Below are 21,600 nucleotides of genomic sequence, written 5' to 3'. Positions count from 1 at the left end.
TTGTAGGCTTACTATATTAGTACAACATGGCTTTCTATATGCTTTGTATGTTTAAGCGGTTACTATAGAGTACAATATGGTGCACGCTTTGTAGGTTTACTATGTAATAAGATATGGCTTCCCAAATGCCTTGTATGATTACTGTATAATACATTATGGCTTCCAATACGTCTTGTAAGACGATATGACTTTCCATATACCTTGTAGGTTTACCATATAATACAGTACGGCTTATGCCTTGTAGGTTTACTGTATATTATATCTGAAGCTCTTAAACACGGTGTAGGTTTACTTTATAATACAATATGCATTTCCATATGCCTTGTAGAATTACTATATAATACAATATGGCTTCCCATACACCTTATAGGAATACTATAATCACACATTTTGGCTTTCTATATCCCTTGTAGGCTTACGGTATAATTCAAAAGTTTGGCTTTCCATATGCTTTGTATGTTTACTACATGACATTACATTTTTCGTCATTGTTATATGTTAATCTTTCACTGACTGTTTTGCGTGTCTAATTCTGCCTTTGTGTATACCTTATATAAAGCATATATTATCGCTCTGTAATGTGATTTCACTGTCTCAGGTTTCTCTGTGCTTTTATATACGTTTTCACCATGTCCGTATATTGTGAATGTAGTTACACAAGCAATGAGGAAACCTTTATAAAGACATTTGGTACAACTTATTAGTGGGATGTAGTATTGAGCTCATGTCACATTGCAGGACTTTATTAGCAAACATGTTTTATGTTTTTTTGAAAAAAATGAGAGATTTGAGACAATGTCCATATACGCAAAAGGAGAAAAACATCGAATGCAGGACAAGGGATGCTTTCACATTCTTGCTGCCTCAGTGAGGCTGTGTACATGCTCCAACACATCGAATAAACGAAAATAACACATCGAATAAACACAAAGATCAGAATAAACAACAGTAACAACACATATCTGAGCAGCACATTAAAAAGAGAGTTCATCTTGATTTTTTTATGGATGCAAATTTCAACAAATCACAAGATTCAGTCATCTAAAATCAATAAAAATCCTTCTAGGAATAAAATAAAATAAAGAAATCCAAACCGTATACAATCAGGGAAATGAAATTCGTTCTGAAAAACTCTTAAATTCAAAAGCTGCCTTCAATGAATGATCGTCCCAGGATGGAAGCTGGATACACACTTCCTGTGATAAACTCAATATCACAGCCTGAACATATTGAAGCGTGTGATGCCACGCAAACACGAGTGACTGCTGAACCTTCATCCAGCGCTTATCAATACACAAGCAATAGAATTGGTTACTGATAGCACAAGAAGTTATCTTCAAGTTAACCTGAATAATCCCAACCATTTCCTTCAGTGTTTACGTCCGAAAGTCAAGCTATTCTGATTGGTTGGACTACATTCTGATACAATTCTGATCGCATGCATAATGAAACGTCCTTATTGCTCAGCAAGTACAGCAAGCTGGATGTGGTTTGTTTGATAAAGACAGTATGTAGGATGAGTGGCAAGGGAATGTGAGAGAACTGCGCATAATAGAACCAAAATAATAACAAAACAAAAAATAGGGTGAGTCAATTTGGCTGTGTAACATGAATTCAAATGCACCAGGGTTGAAGAGAGTCTAAGACCAGAACAACTGCACTCGGGATTCGGACCACAATGATCTGATTCCACCTTATACGGACCTTGTTATCTAAACCGGTGCTGTTTACGAAAATGTGTGGCAACCTTTCTTTCTACTTTGCCATCGGTACTTCCTCCTACCCGGAGCACTGTGTCATTTTGACGTCAGAGCTTTGAGTGACAGGATGCTCAGAGCTGCTCTAATCAAACTGTCAGCGTATGTCTAGTAAAATCGCACACTTCTGTCTCACATCCTGCCAGATTTATCCGAGATAGATAGCGAGCTGGAGAGAAAGAGTGTCAGAGTGTCGGTGTGAGGTCCAGAGGAGTCCAAGAGATGCAAACGAATGCAGAATGTGTGTGTGTGTGTGTGTGTGTGTGTGTGTGTGTGTGTGTGTGAGAGAGAGAGAGAGAGAGAGAGAGAGAGAGAGAGAGAGAGAGAGAGAGAGAAAAAAAGACTGACCTTTGTTGCGTTGCCTATAGTATGTATGCCACCCAAAGGAGGCAAAAAACCAATTCAAGCACTTTTTTCCAATCAATTTCTTTGAGCTCTCTGGCAGTGGCCATGTTTTTAAATAATGTATACAAATCAATGCAAGCACACCAAACAGTACTACTCTTTAAATTATTAACACACTACGAGTCCCATCACTCGCTTGTTGAGAATCCATCAGTAAAATTTCCCTCAGAGAAAAACTCCCCTCAGTGATAAAAACGTAATAATCGCTAATCAATTCACTTCACTCCTAGCTAGCAGAGATCTATATATACACAGTATATATACTGTATATACAATCAATTTCCTAAATATTTCATAAAATATTTGACACTGAACTCACCTCCCACTCTAATACCTCTAAAGTGTGTTAATTTGTGATTAGATCAAGTTCAAGATGAGACCTGAAGCTAAACACCAAGACAAGGTCCAGAAAGGTTTGTTTAGCGGTCGATGGTAAACGTACATCCTGTTGGATTTTAGCCAAACAGAACTTTTTATAATTATTTTTATTTTATTATTCTTTAGAATTTGTTAATATATCTGAGGAAAATGTTTATTTTGCTGACTTGACTGCGATATATTTAGCTAAATGCCGTGTTTTATTATTTTTTTAATGTAACACGGCTAGTTACATGGCTAGTTAGCAGCTGAAGTGAAGTGAATACAGCAGTTATGTTTTACTATTCTTTATCGATTCTACTAAAAAGAAAACATTTATTTCAGTTCAAAAGTTTCTATTCACGTATGTTACGACTCTGTCAGGATGTCAAGATGAAACGGTTCGTACAGCTGAAATATTTCAGCTCATTTACATGATATCCTAAGGCTTATTATCTTGTATGTACAGAAAACATTTCAAAACAAACATGCAATTATTTTCAGCCTGGGGAATGTGTGTGTGTGGCCATGTGGTTTTCCTCAGAGTTTTGGAGGTAAATAGATTTAGCAATGCAGTTTATGTGAAAAGGCTGACCTTAAATAAATCATAAATCGCTGCAGCGCTAACAGGACATAGCTAGCAACTCCATCTGCCACGAACAGCAGATCAGAACGCAGCCAAGTTGTATGAGATATCTCATTTTCTTTCTACTTGTGCTGTGAGCTTCTGTCTGAGTCTCCCAGTACTCACTACAGCAAGCATGCGAAAGCCTGGTGACTCAAGAACAGGAGAAAAAAAAGCAACAGGTTTTTAATTAATCATGCATGAAACATGATTTCATTAAACAGGAGTCATCTGGTGAAGGCCCACACACACACACACACACACACACACACACACACACACACACACACTACTATCCTCTATATCTCCTTCATGGCAGTGCGATTTGCAGCAATTAGACTGAAACCCATCACTCAGAGTGTTTGATGGGATGAAGACTCAGAAACGGTGCGTCACTTAAAAAGCTTTGGACTCTCAAGAGAGCCGTTTTCGTCTAACCGAGGTCATGTCGTAATCTAACTGAGGACGAAAAAGAAATCGCGAGGAACACCATCCCCTCCTTCCGCCCTTAATCCCTGTCCCCGAACGTCTGCCACATCAGTGCTTCAAGAAGGACAAGTCAAGAGGGAGGCACTGTCGAGGAAGAGTGAGCTCTCTCTCTGACTTTCAGTCATAAGGCTGAGTAATCAGTTCTCCATTGTACATTCAGATAAAATGAATGAAGTATAAGAGAGACAGGACAGACAGATGCAATAGAAAGCGGTGGTGTGACAAAGCATGACACAAAATGGCTGTTCATTTCAGTTACTGCAAAATGGATCATTTTCCAAGAACACAGCATCCTGAAGTGTTTTTTTTTTTCTTTCTATTGCTCTTAACTGTTTGGCGATGTGAATACGTTCCTATTTATTAAAGAACACATGACGCTTTTAATCAGTCTATAGTTATGTTTAACGTTGTGCAAGGTCAGTGTTAAAGATCTGAAGTGCAGTGCATGCTGGTTATTCTGAGACTGAGGGGAAAAAAAGATCATTTAGTTGATCTGAGTGCCCTTTAGATTAGCCGCTACTCAGTAGAAACAATAACGCAGCTCAAATTAGTGTCAATAGCTGTAAATCTGCTGTTGAAAATTAAGAACTTGATGCCTGATCAATCAGATTTGAGAATACAACAGTGCTTTTAATAAGACTGCTTTTAGTCACAATATTAACTTTACAATATTAAATAATAAATTTGGATAAAATGAAACTATGCAAACTATCAAACATAGATCCCATGTTTATTTATTTATTTATTTGTTTATTTATTCATATTTGCATTGCATAAGAGGGGGCACGGTGGCTTAGTGGTTAGCACGTTCGTCTCACACCTGCAGGGTCGGGGCTCGATTCCCGCCTCTGCCTTGTGTGTGTGTAGTTTGCATGTTCTCCACGTGCCTCGGGGGTTTCCTCCGGGTACTCCGGTTTCCTCCCCCGGTCCAAAGACATGCATGGTAGGTTGATTGGCATCTCTGGAAAATTGTCCGTAGTGTGTGAGTGTGTGTGTGTGTGAATGAGTGTGTGTGCCCTGCGATGGGTTGGCACTCCGTCCAGGGTGTGTCCTGCCTCGATGCCCGATGACGCCTGAGAGAGGCACAGGCTCCCCGTGACCCGAGAAGTTCGGTTAAGCGGTAGGAAATGAGTGAGTGAGTGAGTGAGTGAGTGAGTGAGTGCATTGCATAATGCACATAAATGTAACATCATTTAATAAAATAAAATTAAAAAAAAAAAAAAAAAACACAAGAAAGAAATTGATTAAAAATATATTGCTGTTGTGTAAGAGGAATTAAACATTGGGAAAAATAATAAAATTTAAATAAATAAATAAAAGTAACTCCACAATATGACATCACACCATCACACACCACCCTGTCTACACAAGTTTTCAAGGGCAAAAGCTCTCGTATCTTCTTCACAGATTTAGCACGGATATTCGGGAGCAAACTAATCATTAAAGCGTGGCCATCTGCCGGACCTCTGTCTTGCTCCTGCTCACCTTTTGGCTCTGATGATCTTGCTGGGTGTTAATTGATTACCCACTGAAGCTAAAAGGGCCTGAAAGGTCAGGATACGACACCAGAGAAAGGACACAGAGCAGAGGCTTCTGAAAGGTCACTGACCTACCTGTGAGACAAGATTCTTCTGAAGACGCCATGCTAGGAATGAGACGAGCTAGAAAGATAGAAAATTTCCCAGATCCCAGATTTAGAGGCTTTTGGATGCCTTGTTGTTGCTACAGAAATTAAAGCTCAACTTCAAAACCCACAGGAAAGAACCAGAACAAACAGAAGCTTCTAAATTTTACGCTTGAAAGTTTGCGTACTTTTTGTTATGATGTTCTCTGATATCTTGTCCCTTTATTTCTGTTTGTACCAGCATGCAACATTTACAGATGAATTCATTTAGTCCAGCTCTCCAAAATCTAAGTGGATAAGTAATTAAAACAGAGTTAAGGGAGTTTCTTTTTAATGAACACAAGCAACAGTGCAATTGATTTCAGCTGTAACTTTGAGGGAACTCATTTAGGCGGTGAGCCAGAAGCAGTCAGGCTGAACACAAATAAAATTTGCCTGATGAAAAAGCCAATTCATTTGAATGGAAAAAGATGTTGAGACATGTAGAAGAAGGGAAAAAAAAAAGTTTTGCTTCTGGCACAATTAATTTAAATCATTTAATTTATCCAATAATCTCTAGTAATTTTCCATATTGGAAAGCGGAGAAGTGTAGAACTAGTCAAGAAGCTTTAATGTCAATATAGGGCAAGTCGTGGCCTAATGGTTAGAGAGTCTGACTCGTAATCCTAAGGTTGTGGGGTCGAGTCTCGGGCCGGCCACGACTGAGGTGCCCTTGAGCAAGGCACCGAACCCCCCCAACTGCTCCCCGGGCGATGCAGCATAAATGGCTGCCCACTGCTCTGGGTGTGTGTTCAGTGTGTGTGTTCAGTGTGTGTGTTCAGTGTGTGTGTTCAGTGTGTGTGTTCAGTGTGTGTGTTCAGTGTGTGTGTTCAGTGTGTGTGTGCGCGCGTGCACTTTGGATGGGAATGCAGAGACGAAATTCTGAGTATGGGTCACCGTACTTAGCCGTATGTCACGTCACTATATATATATATAGGAATGATATACTGTATATATAAGATGCAGTACACAGTGAAATGATCAAGCAATCCTCAAGGGCCCTGATGCTACATAAAGACACACAACTACATAAGACAACACAGCTAAGGGCTGAAGAGTAAAAAAAAAAAAATGAATCGATTGACACAAAGTTTATGTGTACAGCCTTGTGCATACAGCACAAGACAAAAAGAGAACACAATACAAGACACATACCTGAAGATAGAATATAGAATTTTATTTTAGATTTTATACAGCGAGCAGCATGTTTTTTTTTTTGTATGTCGTAATTAATATTAACTTGAACTAGCACTCGTGTGTGTGTGTGTGTGTGTGTGTGTGTGTGTGTGTGTGTGTGTGTAGTGAATCAGTCATTTTGAATTTTTCCTTCTTTTAACTCCATAGACAACAATAGATCTTCAAAAAAATGACATACTACACCGTATGCACTTACACTATGCACTCTACAGTCTAGTGAAGTTTAGTATAGAATCATCTCAAATGGAACACTAACAGTTTTCCACTAACAGGAAGTCCATATCCCAGTCGATGGCAAATGCAGGGCTGTCAAGTGTCACGCATTGAGAGTGACAGTCACGCATTTGGGTCTTTTGTCACGCTTTCCGGTCACGCATCGTATTTCTCACGCAGAAAAACTTTTTGACTATTTATCATATATTTAATCAGCCGCATCGCCCAGAATGTATCAGTCCGGTCCGCACCGCTTAGTCGAGCCTGACACTTATCAGCCAATAAAAAAAAGAGGCTACACAATAGCCAATCAGAAAATAGCACTATCTGGGTAAGATTTAACGCAACAACCAATGAAAAAAAGAAGCAATCATTAGCGAGGGTATTTTCGATGGTCGGGTTGAACAAAACCTCAAAACGAAACGATCATGACCCTAAAAATATCTGGGCTTGAGCCGAGCAGTTTTAAATGGGAGCAACATTACAAATGATAAAGGAGTCCTTTAGGGGTTGGATATGTCACGCTTGACTGTCTTCAAAACTCCAGATCCCTGCAGATGACTACGTCAAACACACGTAATGTTAAAAAATAAGTCGCACAACACGAGCTAATGTCGTCGGCCATTTCGACTTTTTTCTCGCCCACACCAGCACCTGGTAGTCCTGCCGGTCTTCCTGGAATACGTCCATGAAGGTATTCGAAGTGTACGTCCTCTTAGACTTTTCACTGTGAACACTTTGAGCACTCGCACTATAGTACACACTGCTAGAATACAGTAGTGTAGAAGTAAGCGATTTGGGATGCACCTTACTGTATAATCCTCTAATATCGTTCCCTATACACTAAAGCGTTCCACTAACTTCCATACTAAGTACCACAATGTATAGAGATATCATAAACACCACAGCTTAAACTTCATAATAATGGATTTGGATATATCGTGGTTTCAGTCGAAGTCATTTGTAATGTTCAACCGATTCATATAACAGCAGATCGGAACAGAGTGAGTTAACGAACAAACGAATAAATACACGAAGTGAAACGAAATGAATTTGAAAAAGTCAGAAGTACAATAGAGAATTTTATAAAAGAGTACCCACATAGGATTTCTCTTTCTTTCTTTTTTTCTCCACTTCTCTGTTATCTGTCATTGTCCTATGGCTTTTTGCCTGCTTTCTCTTAACCAAATCAAAGCATTTTTTATTTTTTCCTTTATTTCCCCTCAGTCCCAACGCCCACCTCTACAGAGTGTTTCTCCTGGCTACATCATTTACAAAACCCCGGTTAACTCTAGAGGAGAAGTTTATAAGCACACACACACACACACACACACACACACACACACACACACACACACACACACACACACACACACACACACACACACACACACACACACACACACACACACACACACTTTCTTTCTCTCAGAAACAAAATCGAATTCGGTTCATAGAATACAAATCTAATTATTAAGCTCTGTGAATGCATTTCTGAGAGAGAAACAGGTCCATTTACTGGTGTTTCCTCCATAAATATTATTGCCGCCTGTATTCTAGCTGATGCCAGCAAGTACTCCATTTGTCTCTGTCTATCGCTCGCTCTCTCCCTCCACCGCTACCTGAGAAGTACAGAAAACCGAAAACTCTGGGAATCGTTAAAGCATCTTGTGCACTGTTCGGTCAATTACAGAACGGTCATCATAGAAATAAAAGAATGCTGTTTCCACTCTTCATCTCTGTCCATCTCTTTATCTCTCTCTCTTTGGGACCCATCAGTGGCTCCTTTTTAGCTGACGCTTTCACAGTTTGAACTCGGCTCTAAGGGCCACGGAGGATGCCGGCCTCCTCTGCATGCAGTAATTGGTCTTTCACCGCGACACAGCGGCGGACTAAGAAACTAGAGCTCGAAAAAACTAAATCGTACACAGTGATGATTTCCTCCCAACATCTGTTTTCATTTTTAATTCAAGTCTACGTCACCGTGTCCACACTACCAGGCACTTCTGACACATTTTCCATTTTGTCTCCCAGAAGTGCAGACAACCTGATAATGAATCTGCTTAATGAAATTATTTAAAGTTACAACTGTATGGAAGCCTAGTTGGTGAAGGATGCAATCTCACTTTAAACAAACTAGTCATCTCTGAGGTAAAACAAGCTTTCACAGCTGGTGAATTTTTTTTTGCAGACGCCCTTATCCCTTATTACATTTTTATCTCATATTTATACAACTGAGCAATTGAGGGATAAGGGCCTTGCTCAGGGGCCCAGCAGTGGCAGCTTGGTGGATGTAGGAATCAAGCTCACAACCTTCCGATCGGTAGCCCAACACCTTAACTACTAGATATCCCCGTGAAGTGGTAGCTCAGTGGTATCTCAGTGGTTAAGGTGTTGGACTACCGATCGGTAAGGTCGTGAGTTCGAATCCCACGGCCAACAAGCTGCCACTCCTGGGCCCCTGAGCTGTATAAATGTAAGTCACTCTGGATAAGGGTGTCTGGTAAATAGCAAACGAATGAACAGAGACATCACAAGGCGTAACGCATAAAAAAAAAAAAATCAGTTAACAAGACCAATCATCACATTTGTGAGATGTACGCAGAAACAGTTCTGACACTAACACATGCTCCCATAGAGAGTGCTTGTGTTGGTTATTTGTGCCAAAGTCAACAAATTATTTACACATTTTTTGTCCAGTATTTTAAATCCATATTTAATACACCATCTTGATGATCTGTTTGCTATCTCAGTCTCTAGTTTGCTAATAATTACCAGAATGTTTTCTTACATGATTCCCATCAAGACTTTTGAAGACTTTGGGAAGAAGTGCAGGAGTTACAGCAAACTTTCATGGAGAGCGGCCCAGATTTCAAATATCTGGGAGAACAAATCACCAAGGACTCAATTTGGCATTCACACACCGAGGTGGTCGTGAAGAAGGCATGTTTATTAACTATCTACTTAAAGCCTTTACTTAGTATCTCTGTCTGCTGAGGAAGCTCAGATTGCTCTCAATTCATCATCTCCTTTTGTAGGAACATCATCAAATCATCCTGACATGCAATATTACTGCACTGATAGCTCAGGCATTTTTAAATCTCTGTTCATGGACACACACTGACACACTAATCAGGACTTCCTTGTTTCATGGACATCCATGTAAACAATGTCTACAGATGATGATGGCGATAATGATAATGATGAGGGCGATAATGATGATAACAATGATTATGACGTTGATGATGGGTTTCCTTTAGACTCTGATTCCTGATCAATTAACTGTACCTTATATCTTATGTGTCTCGTTTGCACAGTGAAAAAAACTAGAGATTAATCATCTCTCGGAAAGAATTGTTCATGCTGTAACACGATATGTGACAAATAAACTTGACTTGATTGACATAGCATACATAATAACAACTAATCTGCCTTGTACCATTTTTCACCAACAGGACCAGTACCATTAAGTCCCATTTAATACCTAGCCTGTGTTTCCACTAATTTGAGAGCCAATTTATTATGTAATAAAATGTGGAATTTTATTTGGAGGTCATAAACTTTCTTATACACACGTACACGTCACTTGGTCTTAATGGGAATGAATTGATTTATTGACTTTGGCAGTAAAGAACGTTTTACAGAACAATGTCTTACAGTAGTTTTACTTTAGTGGTTCTCAAATTTAGTTGTCTGGTTCTTGGGGGTCCTGTTATTGTGTCCCACCCTAGAAAAATTAAAAACACATTTATAAGATTTTTCCTCTCATTGGTGCTTAACTGGGGCGGCACGGTGGCTTAGTGGTTAGCATGTTCGCGTCACACCTCCAGGTTGGGGGGTTCGATTCCCGCCTCCGCCTTGTGTGTGGAGTTTGCATGTTCTCCCCGTGCCTCGGGGGTTTCCTCCGGGTACTCCGGTTTCCTCCCCCGGTCCAAAGACATGCATGGTAGGTTGATTGGCATCTCTGGAAAATTGTCCGTAGTGTGTGAGTGTGTGTGAATGAGAGTGTGTGTGTGCCCTGTGATGGGTTGGCACTCCGTCCAGGGTGTGTCTTGCCATGATGCCGGATGACGCCTGAGATAGGCACAGGCTCCCCGTGACCCGAGAATAGTTCGGATAAGCGATAGAAAATGAATGAATGGAACACACACTTATGATGTTAATGGGACAGTGGCTCAAGTGGTTAAGGCTCTGAGTTGTTGAATGGAAGGTTGGTGTTTGAGCCCCATCACTGCCAAGCTACCATTGTTGGGCAAATGAATAATGCTCCTTAACCCTCTCTGCTCCAGGGGTGCTGTATCATATCACCCTGCACTGCAACCCCAACCTCATCAGTTGGGATATGCGAAGAAAAGAACATATGCTGTAATGTATTTGTGGTGATAACAATAATAACAATAATAAAGGCTTCTATGCCCCAATGTCATGTTGGGCTGCTTTTTGATTTACACACAAGCCAAGAGAACATTAAGGCTTAGTACTTGAGTGTTTCCCAGTCTTAATCATGGACAGCCCATCATGCGTCAAAATTCAAGTCAATAAACAGGTATTCAAATGATAGATAACACAATGAAGTGGCATAAAGAACCTGTGCTCTACTCCAGCACTCCAGGACTGTAATTGGCACCACTGGACTAAAGAGATAACCGGTGTTTGTCACACATTCCTGGTGGGAAGCTGATCACCGCGAGCGCTCCCTGAGGTGTGGGAGTTCAGGAAAATGACACCCTTTAATCTGCCATGATAACAGAAAGCAGGAGGGGGTGAAAGAAAGAGCCTGAGGGGATGAACAGGGGCAAGTGGATGTAGGGATAAAACAAAAGACTGTACTGGAAATTAAGGAGAAAATGGAGAGGGAGATGGAGAGAGAAGGAGAGGGAGGAAAATTGCTGAGCTATAACACAATCACACACACACACACACACACACACACACACACACACACACACACACACACACACACACACTGCAGACCTGTCAAATCTTCTCTAAGGTTTGGTATTGTTCCATCTTACCGTTTATTAGTCGGAGCTCTGCTTAAGTGCGCACTGACACCTTGTGCTTGCCTTGCAACTCTAAGCACTTTTTTCCCTTGTCTGTTTCTCTTTGCATTTAAGCATGTGGTTTGAAAAGGGGCTCTCATCAGGCCCATGACCAGTCGTGCTGACGCAGGAAAATCTTCCTTTATCCTTCTTGTTGAAAATGAGAGACACGGAGCATTTTTTTTTCCCCTCCTGTCTAATTTTGAGTAGCTCTGCTGCAGCGCTACAGATAGTACAGTTGCTCATGGACAGGACGTGTTATCGGTGTTTAACCACAGGAGATAAATACTGTAGATAAAACACACAGTACATTTATGGAGATGCTAAAAAGGGAAGACAGCGAACTTTGATGTTACACTGAGTTTATTACCCAGATTAATGTCAAATTCTAATTAAAAATGTTTATTATATGCATAAACATGCACAATACATGAAATCCAGAGAGACCATCCGTGTCAAAAACAAAAGAAAATTGTAAAGATAGATAGATAGATAGATAGATAGATAGATAGATAGATAGATAGATAGATAGATAGATAGATAGATAGATAGATAGATAGATAGATAGATAGGCAGACAGTCAGACCTCTCTGTCTATCTCTCATGCTCTCTCTTGTGTGCTCTCTCTCTGTCTCTCTCTCTGTCTCTCTCTCTCATGCTCTCTCTCTCTGTCTCTCTGTCTCTCTCTCTCTCGTTGTCTGTCTCTATGTTCCCTCTCCTCTGTCTTCTCTCTCTTCTCGCTCTTCTCGTGTGCTCCGCACTCTCTTCTCTCATGCGTCTTAGAGACCATACCTGCTTCGGCTCTCGGGGTCCTTTCTCTCTCTGATAGATGCTCTCTCTCTCTCTCTCTCATGCTCTCTTTCTCTCTCTTTCTTCGCTCTCTTCTCTCTCTCTCTCTCTCTCGTGTGCTCTCTCTCTCTCTCTCTCTCTCTCTCTGTGTCTCTCTCTCTCTCTCTCTCTCTCTCTCTCTCTCTCTCTCTCTCTCTCTCTCTCTCTCTCTCTCTCTCTCTCTCTCTCTCTCTCTCTCTCTCTCTCTCTCTCTGTGTGTGTCTCTCTGTCCCTCTCTCTCGCATGCTCTCTCTCTCTCTCTCTCTCTCTCTCTCTCTCTCTCTCTCTCTCTCTCTCTCTCTCTCTCTCTCTCTCTTAATCGGTTATGATTTTTACCAGTAACTGTATACACAGAGCTGCTGATTAGGAAACTGGTAGCACCAGGTGGCATTATCACACCTCATCTGCTTTAGGAGTGAAGAACAATGGTTAAACCTACACTCCTAGTTCTTGGAATACGTTCCCATTTGAGGTTACTAAAGTGTATCAAATTCCTTTCAGTTATCCACATTACCACTTGATTACATTATCCTTTTAGAATTGGCAAGACAAGAAAAACCCACAATCTCCTTTCATGGCTACAACTGAAGCACTTAAACCTCCACACTCCCCTAATATACCTTCAATTAGAATCAGCAATATCCACCAGAGCACAGAACTGAAGAGACACAATCATGTACTGTATACTTTGCCTAGAGGGACATCGATATCGTATCGATGGATAGTAGAAATAAAATGTTTGGCCAGAGGCAAGAGATTCTGGTCACTGCCACACTCTCCAGAGCCGGTGGGTATAAACTGGATGTTTGTGGTAACAAAGGACTACCATTGTTTCTAAGTAAAAAGTATGAAGTATAATGTCAATGGGGGAGGAGTCATGTTTAGTGATCACACTTTGTGTAAAAATGTGTTTTTTCTTTTATTTGTATTCAATCGGGGGGCACGGTGGCTTAGTGGTTGGCACGTCCGCCTCACACCTCCAGGGTTGGGGGTTTGATTCCTGCCTCCACCTTGTGTGTGTGGAGTTTACATGTTCTCACCATGCTTCTGGGGTTTCCTCCGGGTACTCCGGTTTCCTCCCCGGTCCAAAGACCTGCATGGTAGGTTGATTTCTGGAAAATTGTCCGTAGTGTGTGAGTGTGTGAGTGAATGAGAGTGTGTGTGTGCCCTGTGATGGGTTGGCACTCCGTCCAGGGTGTATCCTGCCTCGATGCCCGATGACACCTCAGATAACCACAGGCTCCCCGTGACCCGAGAAGTTCGGATAAGCGGTAGGAAATGAATGAATGAATGAATGAATGAATCACAATTCCTGAGCCATATAAAGGATTGATTTGTTACATTTCTTTAGAGATGCTAGAAGTAAATACATACAATACATAGAAAATAAAGAGATGAACAGCAGAACTGTATCTTTCGGGTGAATGAAATAGTTAAAAAACAAGCTACAGATTTTTGTTCACCATATTTTATATTCAGAAACGGCACGTCGCGGGTTACAGACTGGAAAAGTTTGATGAATGGATCTAGATTTCAATCAGCGTGCTCCAGGTGGAAGCGTTATAGATTTATGCTTATGGTCAGACCCTGTGTTACACACGACCGTAATGGTTTCATGCCGAGTTTCTGATGGGTGATACACAGATGGTGCGGCTCGGGGACGAAACTTTATAGCAAAGATACAATAATTTAATAAACTATACATGATTTTTCCCTTAATTATTACTTTGTGGGATGCTCAGGATGACCTTAAATAACATTCGGCTGGAGAAAAAAAAAATTTAATAATTACATTACAGATTTGTATTTTTTTTTTTACCATTCCATTCATTTTCATGACCAGCCATGATTAGCTTCCTCTGCGACAAAAATAGCTGAATATGACTCAATTAAGCTGATTATGAAGATATTATGACTGCTTTACCCACAGGACAATTAAATGAATGACAAACGGTCATATCTACGCCGCGATCGCATTGAAGTTCGTTTCATAATCACACCGAGGTATTCGCTCTTTGTCAGCAGTAAGAAAGATATTAAGGACGGGATATAAGGCATGAATAAGAGTTCAAGGGAGGCATGACGAGTCCTGCATGACTGCTCAGAGCACATTAAGATTACTTTTTATGAGCTCTGTAGTGGTTCCTTTTAGCTGTAGCCCCAGAATGAGGACTTCTTTCAAGCTCTCAGTGGTATTACCTAGTTTGAATGCCTTTGACTGTTCTCTCGGGCTTCAAGTGCATTCTGAAAGCCGATGGCCGAGTTTTGTAGCTATTCTGGTTATTCGGTAAAGAAGCGTGCTGGTTAATATTACGCTTCAGTAGTAACTTCTGTTGCATGTTCAATGTGAGGTCAAACTGGGAGACAGGATATATACATATATATAAATATAAGTAGTAAATACACAGAACGATGTTTACAGGTGGAGCAATTCATCCATGAGAGAATACGCTATCCCTGAATAGCATCTTCAGCGGTCATAATGAACCTGAATCAACTCTAATTCTTGAGTCTTCCTCACAATGAAGCGGATAAAATCAGAGAAATAAGCAAAACCGGATAGAGCAATGCATGAAGGGTTGCACACTAGAGAACTAGAAAATGTCAATGAAGCCTGGAGATTTCATACAGACTCAAAACACGTGTGCACATACACACACACACACACACACACACACACACACACACACACACACACACACACACACACACATACACACACACACCACTTTGCAACTGAGGAATGATGGCATGTAATTATTTCTTCAATGGCCGACCATGTGTTTATCAGAATGTTAATGTTCCCATAATAACAGGCTCCACCATGCCAGCGAGAATGTCAAGTCTGTCCAGCTGTCAATCAAAGCCAGAAATAGCACAGCAAATAAGCATGCGCTGCCGTCACACTAACTGACAGACGCTGTCCGCCGCAGCCTTCAAGCTGACAAATATCAGACCCGCACATTACACGGAGTTATTCTATCCAGGACGAAAGAAGAAGAGAAGGGGGATCAGTGTGCTAGAGAAAGAGTGGGTTGTAGAGTTTATTTAAAAAAAATAAAAAACTCAAGGTGCAGTCAAGTCAGAAAGATAGAGACAAAAACACAGATGGTGGCTTGTGGACCAAGACAGAAAGGAAGAGGAAAACACACAGATGGTGGGGCTGGGGATGAAGCAGAACAGCAAAGACACGATAAAGCAATGAAATGTAGCTAAGCTTTAAGGAACAAATTACATGATTTCCCCCCCTAATTATTATTATTTTTATTTATTTATTTATTTAATTTACTTTTCGTATGCATGGCTACTAACCGTGTTAAATCCACACTTTTTTTTTTCCTTTTTGTTTCTTCTTACTGCAAAGAAAGTGAAGGAAAACTCATGTCTCTCGTCTCTAAACAAAACACCAGATGAAGCGTACTGTAGAGCGCTGCACCTTTAAGCCCGGCTCACACTGTGCGGTTTTGGCCATGATTTGCTCGTTTGAGACAAATTCAGCCTCCGATGAAGTTCTGGCAGTGTCAGAAGATTTCAGAGACTTACCTGCAGTGTGGAGTCAGACCAAGAACCGATAGAAGCGCCGAACCAGACGATACATGTCCGGCCATAGCTTGCTCAAAACACGTCATCTTGTTGTTTTTTTTTCAATTTGTATCATCAATTCGATTCATTCATTCATTCATTCATTCATTCATTTTCTACCGCTTATCTGAACTTCTCGGGTCACAGGGAGCCTGTGCCTATCTCAGGCGTCATCCGGCATCAAGGCAGGATACACCCTGGACGGAGTGCCAACCCATCGCAGGGCACACACACTCTCATTCACACACACACACTCACACACTACGGACAATTTTCCAGAGATGCCAATCAACCTACCATGCATGTCTTTGGACCGGGGGAGGAAACCGGAGTACCCGGAGGAAACCCCCGAGGCACGTGGAGAACATGCAAACTCCACACACACAAGGCGGAGGCGGGAATCGAACCCCCAACCCTGGAGGTGTGAGACGAACGTGCTAACCACTAAGCCCCCTGATTCCATTCCATTCAATTCAATTCAAATTTATTTGTATTGCACTCTTTACAATGGACATTGTCTCAAAGCAGCTTTACAGAACATAAACATAGAGCAAAAGGTTAATATAAAGAATAATATAAAGATTAATGGAGTTGGCTTCTCCTCTTAGTTTGTCCCAATACTTCATGAAGCAGAGTCCATCTGGAGCTGGTCAATCTTTAGGATTGTCATTAACCTAATGAACAGATTGTTTTTGTTTGCTGCTTCTTGTCGTTTTAGCAAGAGATCGTGGGTCTGAATGGGTCACAGATCGATGACATAAAACCCCGGACAAGTCTTCTTGTGCGTGTTCAATTTTGACGCGTCTTGACTTTGGTACAGTCTGACATGATGACACCTGAGATTCTACAGTGTGACATGGAGATCATGTTCGTACAGTCTGACAAGCAACGATCGCAAAAGATTATGAAAAATCGCACAGTCTGAGCCCGGCTTTATTCTTTATGGGTTTATCTGAACCCCCCATCCGTCTCGGTTGAGGGCATTAAACAGATGGACAGAGTGCTAAGGAGAAGTGAAGGAGGTTGGATGGCTCGGGCAGAAGGATGTGGGTGGGGAGCCATGGTGCGTGAGATTTGATGCCTGAGCTTTGTGAGGGTTGTCTCATGCCTGAGTGAGAAACGGAGCCAGTGAAGCTTCACCAGACTTCTATCTGAATTATGACTGAACAAGAGTCCGTTCAGACGCACAAAGGATAACAAACTGAACACCTTCACCCACCTGCTGCTGACTAGCAAACATGTGACACACGCCAGAGCAGAGTCAGCAGATCCTACCGCACGTATCGAACCGTCAGAAAGTCGACGTTTTAAGGCAGCGATCAATTAATAAAAAATAAAATCAAATGAAATAAATCAAAATAATCGGTACTGTGAGAAAATTAGCTGCTTTGTCAAATATTAAACTTAAAATAATGTAAGAAATAATAATAGTGATCCTGCCTCAAATCTCAAAGAACAAAGACATTAAGAATTAAAAGAGAGAGAGGAATACAGTGATCCCTCGTTTATCGCGGTTAATGGGGAGCAGCACCCCTCGCGATAGGTGAAAATCCGCGGAGTAGGATTGGCCCTAAGTTTGACCTTTTCACTGATGGTCATCATCTTCCTCTTCCTCTTGGGCTCACTAGAGGAATCTTCCGCAGGGGCACGGCACTTAGGAGGCATCGTAAGGGCTTAAGGAAACGTTCATTTCGAACACAATACATGAGACACAGTTGACAGCGTGAACGAGAGTGGCGAGATACAACAAGGGAAGAAGCTGGGAGACGATGCGATGATGCGCAGCCAATCAGCTCAGATCTCACACCGGGAACCAATCATGTGCCTTGTCTGAGTGCCCGTGGGTATGTACAAAGCCTCTGAGAGAGTTTCTCTCTTTGTCTGGCATCCTGGGAAACCGTTTTTATTTTTATTTTTCGATGAATATTTTTGAAAATTTGAACCGTGAAACTTGAACCGCGAAGTGGCGATGGATTACTGTAGAGTGTTTATAGCTGCTGTAACGTAGGTGATAACAGGAACTAACTTTCACCTTCACAGCAAATACAAATCTAAGCAAACATAAACAGTGAAAAAGATGAAAAAACATATGTGTTATCTTAAAAATGAAAGGATTGACAGGGAATAGCTAGATACAAGATTATTTTTGGGACGGAGGTATTTATGAATAATAACTTGATTATTTCGCTCTATCTGCATGTCGTTTTTGTGTATTCCTTACCTATTACTTATTAAGCAGACACATTTTAATGAAAATCAGATGATTTGCTCTCGGTAAGACTGTAATCTGCCACTTTGGTGCAATGAAAAATATTTTTTAATTTTCTTTTGGATTGAATTTAATGGCCTTTCACTAAACACTAGGCTCAAGCGGTGGCTCAATCAACGCTGAAGTGACTGTTGTCCTCAGGCGTGGAATTGAATAAAAGTTAGAGTGATGGGGAATGTCATGAGTGAAAAAATAAAATATATTCAATACTGTATTGAATTTGAAAACACTGCCCGTGTAGGTTTCTGGACATGCTCCAAATGTCCTTGTTCATCTCCGTTCCTCTCCTAACAATAACTGTATTCTGCTTTTCTGCGTCATTATTTTGCAAAGTATATGTTCTGAACGCTGATCATATCTAACACACAATGTTCAGCGCCGGTCACTATGACTACTACATGGTAAACAGAAAAAAACAGATGCTGGAAAGTCACAAAGAAATCAGTCTTATCCAAAGTGGACGTTTTTTTTCTTCCTCAGGCACTAATAGGAAGCAGGAAGTCAGATAAAAGGAAAGTGAGATATTTTTTATATACGATAAAACCTCCCGTTTAAATCTCCAAGTCGGCCGCTCATCTCCTGTTGTCTCCCTCTGCCTGCAGCCTTGATGAGTGTCTCTAATCAGACATGGTCCTGCAGCTCTTATCTCCTTCACCTTAATAAAAGAATGAGGTTGATTATCTGCGTCTGTGCTGCAGATTCATTCTGAAGAGGCTCGTCACAAGAGCTCAGACAGGCTGGAAAGAACAGTGTGTGGCTGCTTTAGCCACTTTAACTCTTTAACTCTCTAAGTTCTTTCTGAGGTGAAACACACACACACACACACACACACACTTTTCTACAACAGCGCATATACATTTGCAGCACATCAACATATTTTCATTAATAAAAAGAAATCAGGATTTTTATTTTTATTTACACTTTATGTAATTATCTCAACTTATATTTAACAGTGAGTCTCTTGTAGGTATTATACACACACATATACATACATACATACATACATACACACACACACATACATACACACACACATACATACATACACACACACACATACATACACACACACATACATACTGTACACACACATACACACACATACAGACAGACATACACACACACACACACACACAACACACACACACACAACACACACACACACACATAAATACATACATACAGACATACATACATACACACACACATACATACTGCACACACACATACACACACATACATACATACATACATACACCACATACACACACACACACACACACACACACACACACACACACACACACACACACAAACACACACATATACAAACATACAGACATACACACACACACAGACATACACACACACAGACATACATACACACATACATACAATATACAGACACATCCAAACACACACACACACACCACACACACCACACACACACACACACACACACACCATGCACAACATATACACACACGCAAAAAATAAAATAAAATAACGCAAAAGTTCTTTTCTCAATCAGATTTATGTAATTAATCTTCATAGGTTCCACAACATGATATATAACTCATACAGTAAATGGATAAAATGTCACTGTCATAGCTCAGAACAAATGTGGCTTATAGTGTATAACCTCTGCTTTTGCACCTTAACACACCATGTGTGGACTTTTCATCCTTACGGCTCCTTGCAGTCATCATCATTCTGAAAATAATGATGAAGGTTTCAGTAAAATTGTTGCTTTACATTGAGGCGGTCTAAGTGTGTGTCTATTCTAAAGTTCAGGAGATTGCAGCACAAACCTGCACCGTCTACAGAATAGTGCTGTAAATGCTTGCCTTTTGCTACTGTGCTGAAAGATATCATACTTGAGCTGTCTCTACTGTATTTAGTACATTTAGAGACTGCCTGAGGAACTGTCATATGATGTGTCTCGCACTTGTTGAGCAATGGGTCGAGGTGCTGGGATAATTACAGCTGAAAGTGGTGTCTCAAATCCAACATGTGCTCATATTGTTTTTTAAGCAAGCGCAGCACAACTGTTGTGGGAAATTTCTTTCTTCACCTGCAGTCTACCGGAAAAGTATGATATTTTCTGGCATTCATAGCTCAGCTAAAAAAATTAGTTCCTAGCAGTGCGTTGGCGAAGCATCTAGAGGTCGCGAGTTTAAAAAGCTTGTGCTGATGCAAAAATGACATTTACAGCATTTAGTAGAGACCTTTATCCAGAGCGACTTACATTTTTATCTCATTTTATACAACTGAGCAAATGATGGTTAAGGGCCTTGTTCAGGGTCCCAGCAGTGGCAGCTTGGTGGACCTGGGATTTAAATCCAAAGTGCACACAGCAGTGAACACACACACACACACACCGTGACACACATACCCGAAGCAGTGGGCAGCCATTTATGCTGAAGGGCACCTCAGTCATGGCCAGCCCGAGACTCAAACCCACAACCTTAGGGTTACGAGTCAGACTCCATAACCATCAGGCCACGACTTCCCATGGCCGTGGTATCTGGGTGAGATAGTAACAGCCTGGTCAGGACTGCAGTTTGCAGACTGACACATCATGGTGTACACATTCTTTCAGGGCAAGCTATTCATTAGCTCAGCTCTTTCCTCTAAAAGGGGTGAGACGCCATTATCAGGAGCCTTGTCCACATTTCTGGTGCCAAAACTTCCAGAAAAGCCCGGCTCTCCTTTCTCTTCTTTTCCCCCCTCACATTTCCCGTCTCCCTCAGGACCATTTCAAAGGCACCATTTAAACTCCCATTTCGCCGCTCGTGCCTCGCTCTTTGAAGTGGGAGCACAGCGAGGAAAGCATGTTCTGCCCTTTTACATTTCTGGCATAAAATAAAACAAGTACAGAGCACTAGGTTAGAGATAAGGGATAAAGTAAAAAAAAGGAAAGAATTTAGTCACACAGAGGTGGGTTGAATATATACTGTATTCATTTCAGCACAAAAGCACGCTATTGATTACGGGATGGAAATCTACACACTCAATTTCATTTCCAAATTTGTTTCCAAATAAGACGGATATGGCAGGCTTCCATGTTACATTAAAGATATTGAATAGGAATAAAATATGCAGATTAAATTGCGACAGGCAGCTGTAAATTTGCACAATTTCTGTTTATTTCTAAATCAATCTGTCAACAA

General features: G+C 41.0%; 1 protein-coding gene across 8 annotated transcripts in view; it reads right to left on the bottom strand.

Moving 5' to 3' along the window:
- kirrel3b (kirre like nephrin family adhesion molecule 3b) overlaps positions 1–21,600 on the bottom strand; it is a 215,831-nt gene that overhangs the window by 152,155 nt on the left and 42,076 nt on the right. The window lies entirely within an intron of this gene.

Source organism: Tachysurus fulvidraco, chromosome 13, assembly GCF_022655615.1.
Source record: "Tachysurus fulvidraco isolate hzauxx_2018 chromosome 13, HZAU_PFXX_2.0, whole genome shotgun sequence".
Lineage (NCBI taxonomy): Eukaryota > Metazoa > Chordata > Actinopteri > Siluriformes > Bagridae > Tachysurus > Tachysurus fulvidraco.
Note: the sequence above shows the minus strand (reverse complement) of the source record. Positions and strands in the feature narration are given on the sequence as shown.